Source organism: Salmo salar, chromosome 11 (genome assembly GCF_965601325.2).
Source record: "Salmo salar chromosome 11, fSalSal1, whole genome shotgun sequence".
NCBI lineage: Eukaryota > Metazoa > Chordata > Actinopteri > Salmoniformes > Salmonidae > Salmo > Salmo salar.
Window position 1 is genome coordinate 7,708,022 of NC_138301.1, and position 5,974 is coordinate 7,713,995.

Here is a 5,974-nt window from a genome sequence, read left to right on the forward strand (position 1 = left end):
AGTCCATGCAACTTATTATGTAACATGTGAAGCACGTTTTTACTCCTGAACTAATTTAGACTTGCAATAACAAAGGGTTAAATACCTATTGACTTAAGACGTTTCAGCTTTTCATTTTTTATTAATCTGTAAAAATTACAAAAAATGTATTCCACTTTGACATTATGTGTGTCAGCCAGTGACACAAAATCTAAATGTAATCCATTTTAAAATCAGGCTGTAACAGAACAAAATGTGGAAAAAGTCAATACCTGAAGGCACTGTAATTCAGTTAGGTGCACCCCTCCACCACAATAGACTGTACAGAGAGTACCTTCAGTCTAAAAACGTTATAGCCAGGGTTGGGGTCAACCTCATTTCAGTTCAGTCCTGAAGTAAATTGAAGACACACTCTTGAATTGTACAATCCTCACTTAAAAGGTTCAGCACTCTGAATTCATGAATTGGATATCAAGTTACCCATTACATTCTACATCTGGAATAACGTATTGAATAAATTAATTAAATACATTACAAATAAAATGTGAAGGGCTTGGAATTATTTATTTGGTATATCAGGGTAAGGCATCAGAAAGTGGATATCTGGACTGCAGTGAACAGTTTTGTGTAGCTGTACATCAGTATTTTTTTCTTCTTCAGAATGGAGCAAGAGCGCCGCCCTGTGGTAGGATATGAGAAGTAATATTTTCATAATATTGAGAGAGAAACATAAATATGGTTGCTCCCTTTACTTATAAATGACACCTCAAACCTAAACCCAAACTGTAAGGAGTGAATAGTTTGATGTTGCAAATAAGAAAATGTTTTTGATAGTAAGATAGGCAACTTGGAGACGTCACTGAAAGAGAAAACAACTCTCTCTGATGAAGTTCTGCTTTCTAGGTTCTGGTCATTGTCCTTCAGATTTGTTGACAACCGGATCTAAAAAACACAGTATTTGAATGGGAAGTATTAATTGTAAGCACTAGGTAATCCCGCTTACTTGAACATTAAAAAGATACTGTACCTTTTGGGAAAAAGCAACTCAGTCCGTCACGTGTGTCCGTTTCAGCAGAGTTGTTTTTCCTCCTGCACACTGTTCAACAGAGTTTTAATAGTATTTTAATAGTGTACTGGTAGAGAAACAACATAATTATCATTTGAAATAAGTGCAATAATATAATTACAATACAGTTGTGCATTGACAAATAGACAAATAACAATTACGTTAGATAAATTTAGCTTACATGTCAGTCTGAGTTTGTGAGGTCCTGCCAGTCTCTTCAGACGGACACACACATAAAATGCTTTCGGCTACTAAGATGAGTGAAATGTAGGCTAAACTGACAATGGAGTGAAGAGCAGAAATCTCAACTAGCAAGCAAGTCGCAGCAATGAAGAATGGAGTGCGTGCGCGTTTACGCGAAGGGGGAGGGGGGATTCTGGCAGAGTGGAGATTTTCGACACAACTCCACAATGTGTTATTAGGCAAAAAATGTTCACTTAATTGTAATCCAAACGAAACCCTCAAGTACAGTAAATCATGTCGCAGTCACATACCAAACTCCTTTTTTGGACGAGACTTCATAACAAAAATTATCCTATTTACATTGTGTAGTCAATTTGGAAACTATAATAAACCGACTCATATCGATGCCTATAGGCCGTTTTCAAAAAGAGAATTTGGTTTTCAAGGGCAGATGACCTTTGAGCTCAAACTAGTTCTGCTATGAAAACGAAATATTTAGTCCTAATGAGGAAAAATATGAACAAGTAGTCACTAATGTGTTGTAAACAATTTCATCTCATTGACATCAGCATATTTCTCTTTTGCCAGCAGAGTTCCGTCGTTCTTGGGATCTGCTCTTGTCGGTGATGTATAAACTAGTGGTGCTGTCAGTGGCCTGGCCTATCCCAATATGTCCACACCCCCTGTAAGGAGAAAGGTTGCACAGCCTACTTCGTCTGCAAGGCAGTTGTCAATGATCACGTTAGGCTGCGTTTCATATTTTTTATGTCGGTTTGATCGCGGGGGAGGCACTAGTAATGTCTCCAGTTTTCGGTTTGGCTATTTGTTTCAAGTGTATTAGTCTATAAATAAATCTCTTTGCCAAAATTCGTCATCTCTCCCATGTCTTATTCGACAAGCAGTTGTTCTGAAATGTTTATTGCTTGCCTAGATTTTACTCCCTCCTCTATGTTTAATATAACACACATACATTGTTTATTAATTTCGGTTGCCTATCCTGACGTGAAGTTTGTTCTATAGAAGGTACTTGACTCTGATGTGTGCCACAGAAAGTATTTGACTCTAGTGACAAAATTAAGTTAATTAGCTGGGGGGGGGATTTCGGCAAGGCCATTTTCTTGTCTGACGAACCACCGCTCCCCCCATCTTGGGACTGCAAGGCCTGGCACACTTCAGAATAATTTTGGTAGCTCACGTTGACCAGTAGTGTGTGCCACCTTCTAATTTTCGCTCACATATTACGGTACATGTATTTAAATTATACATACTGTACTGTACACAGAGTGTACAAAACATTAGGTTACACCTGCTCTTTCCATGACATAGACTGACCGGGGGAATCCAGGTGAAGGCTATGATCCCTCATTGATGTCACTTGTTAAATCCACTTCAAACGGTGTAAATAAAAGAGAGGAGACAGGTTAAAGAAGGATTTTAAACCTTGAGACAATTGAGACATGGATTGTGTATGTGTGCCATTCAAATCAAATCAAAGCACATGCGCCGAATACAACAGGTGTAGTAGACCTTACAGTGAAATGCTTACTTGCAAGCCCTTAACCAACAATGCAGTTTTAAGAAAATACCACCCCCCCCCCCCAAAAAAGTAAGAGATAAGAAAAATAAACAATTGAGGAGCAGCAGTAAATAACAATAGCGGGGCTATATACAGGGGGTACCGGTTCAGAGTCAATGTCTCAATGTGCAGGGGCACCGGTGTCGAGGTAATTATGTACATGCAGGTAGGGTTATTAAAGTGGCTATGCATTGATAATAACAGAGAGTAGCTAATAGTTTCCTGTGTGTATCAAGAATGGTCCACCACCCAAAGGACATCCAGCCAACTTGATACAACTGTGGGAAGCATTAGAGTCAAGATGGGCCAGCATCCCTGTGGAACGCTTTCAACACCTTGTAGAGTCCGTGCCCCAACGAATTGAGGCTGTTCTGAGGGCAAAAGTGGGTGCAACTCAATATTAGGAAGGTATTCCTAATTCCTAATTTCCTCTTTCTGCAAGTGTTGGAGTTTCACCCACAGCAGCCAATCCACCATTCATTCTGATCTTAACTACTCGACGTCCACAGATTAACCCATCTTTCCCAGTATAATGCCATTTTTTCTTTTTGCAAGACATCCCTCCATTTTACTGTGATGTCTTATGAGGGTCCTGAACCTCCCTATTTGTAACACTTCTACCTATGTTGAGCTAAAAATAAATACTTTACCCAAGAGTAAAACGATATTTCCCATTGATTGATCGTGTTTTTTTCAGATCCCCTAGCAATGCAGTTTACAGGTCCATCTGAACCCTGATATTATGACATAACAACCCTTCCTGGACCTGACTCCAAAAGTGAGCCACCGATGGACAGTACCAGAAAAAGATGCTGTATTGATTCTGTTTCCGTGTGCTTTATTCTATATACCGTAAAAAATGTAAATTGAAACTAATGGATTGATGTGTCAACTGTTGTTTTATATATCAGTTTATTGTCCCGATGCCAAGGTATTGGAACATCAAAGACCTGTTCCCAACTGACTTGGATTTTGTAAGGCAGTCTATCAAACCTTTAGACTAAGTGAAAATCATATATTTTTCAATTTCTACTAATCATTTGAAGCCATTTATGATTTTTAATGGGTGGCAGACTGTAAGGGCTGTCGTCGTAAGAAAACCAAGATGCAGCAGAGGATGTGTATTCATTTTAAAGATTTAATCAAATGAACCACTATAAACAAAATACTCGACAGAAACGACAGCAAACAGTGCTGTCTGGTCCTACATGAACAAAACAGAAAACACTAGACAGAAACAATCACCCACAAAAACCCAAAGGAAAAACAGGCTACTTATGTGTGACTCCCAATCAGCAACATCAAGCTACAGCTGTGCCTGATTGGAAGCCACACGGCCAAAATCAACGAAACAAACCAACCTAGAAAAAAGAACATAGAACGCCCACCCAATGTAACACCCTGGCCTAACCAAAATAAAGAACAAAAACCCCTCTCTATGGCCAGGGCTTTACACAGACAGACTAATTGATTAATTTCTCCTTAAAGTAATTGTCTCTTCCAATTTTAAGGCAGAATTTTAGTCTTTTATGAGTTGGTTATAATTTTGTATTGCGCATATGCCTCCATACACTGTTGTTATTTGCTTGTATGACTTTTTATTTAACTACCGTCCTTCATAAATGTTATAATCTTTGAAAGACAGGGTCCTGAAAAAGGGTCGTTTCTTTTTTTGCTGAGTTTAGTTACACGATCAGTCAACTTTTCCAGGATATGTACACCAAGCACATCCACTTCACCATCCAACTATTTAACTTCTTTGGGATAGGGGGCAATATTTTCACGGCCGGATAAAAAACGTACCCGATTAATTCTGGTTACTACTCCTGCCCAGAAACTAGAATATGCATATAATTAGTAGATTTGGATAGAAAACACTCTAAAGTTTCTAAAACTGTTTGAATGGTGTCTGTGTGTATAACAGAACTCATATGGCAGGCCAAAACCTGAGAAGATTCCATACAGGAAGTGCCCTGTCTGACAATTTGTTGTCCTTCTGTTGCATCTCTATCGACATGACAGCATCTGTGCTGTAACGTGCCACTTTCTAAGGCTTCCATTGGCTCTCTAAAGCCGCCAGAAAGTGCAATGGGGTGTCTGCTGTCTCTGGGCAAAGTACAGCAGCTCTGTTTGTGAGTGGTCAGCCTGGGGACAGTGAGACTGGAGATGCGAGGTCACGAGACTTCTCCATTTTTTTCTTTCAGCTTTGAATGAATACAACGTTGCCCGGTTGGAATATTATCGCTATTTTACGAGAAAAATAGCAGAAAAATTGATTTTAAACAGCGTTTGACATGCTTCTAAGTACAGTAATGGAATATTTTGAAATTTTTTGTCACGACCTGTGACCTGAATGCACTAACAAATGGCGGTATTTGGACATAACTATGGATTATTTGGAACAAAACAACATTTGTTGTTGAAGTAGAAGTCCTGGGAGTGCATTCTGACGTAATCCAATTTTTCTAATACTAATTCTGAGTTTAGTGAGCCCCAAACTTGGTGGGTGTCAAATTAGCTAGCCTGTGATGGCCGAGCTATGTACTCAGAATATTGCAAAATGTGCTTTCGCCGAAAAGCTATTTTAAAATCGGACATAGCGATTGCATAAAGGAGTTCTGTATCTATAATTCTTAAAATAATTGTTATGTATTTTTTGAACGTTTATCATGAGTAATTTAGTAAATTCACCGGAGGTTTTCGGTGGGTATGCTAGTTCTGAACATCACATGCTAATGTAAAAAGCTGGTTTTTGATATAAATATGAACTTGATTGAACAAAACATGCATGTATTGTATAACATAATGTCCTAGGAGTGTCATCTGATGAAGATCATCAAAAGTTAGTGCTGCATTTAGCTGTGGTTTGGGTTTATGTGACATATATGCTTGCTTGGAAAATGGCTGTGTGATTATTTGTGTCTATGTACTCTCCTAACATAACAATGTGGTTAGATTAAAGAGAGTCTTATCTTAAAAATGGTGTAAAAAAGTTGATTGTTTGAGAAAATTGAATTGTGGGATTTTAGTTGGTTTTGTATTTCGCGTCGTGCGATGCCATTGGCTGTTGGCTAGGGGTTCCGCTAGCGGAACGTCTGTCCTCAACAGGTTAAACTGACTATCACGCCCTGACCATGGAGAGCCTTTTATTCTCTATGTTGGTTAGGTCA

At 38.8% G+C, this 5,974-nt stretch overlaps 1 long non-coding RNA gene across 1 annotated transcript; it reads right to left on the reverse strand.

Moving 5' to 3' along the window:
• Nucleotides 1–522: 522 nt before the first annotated feature.
• LOC106562031 (uncharacterized) lies at nucleotides 523–1,365 on the reverse strand. The gene is made up of 3 exons (XR_001318958.2): nucleotides 1,227–1,365; nucleotides 1,007–1,075; nucleotides 523–921 (listed from the first exon to the last, which is right to left on the reverse strand). It is a non-coding gene; the product is annotated as an uncharacterized LOC106562031 (long non-coding RNA).
• Between the last annotated feature and the right edge of the window lie 4,609 nt (nucleotides 1,366–5,974).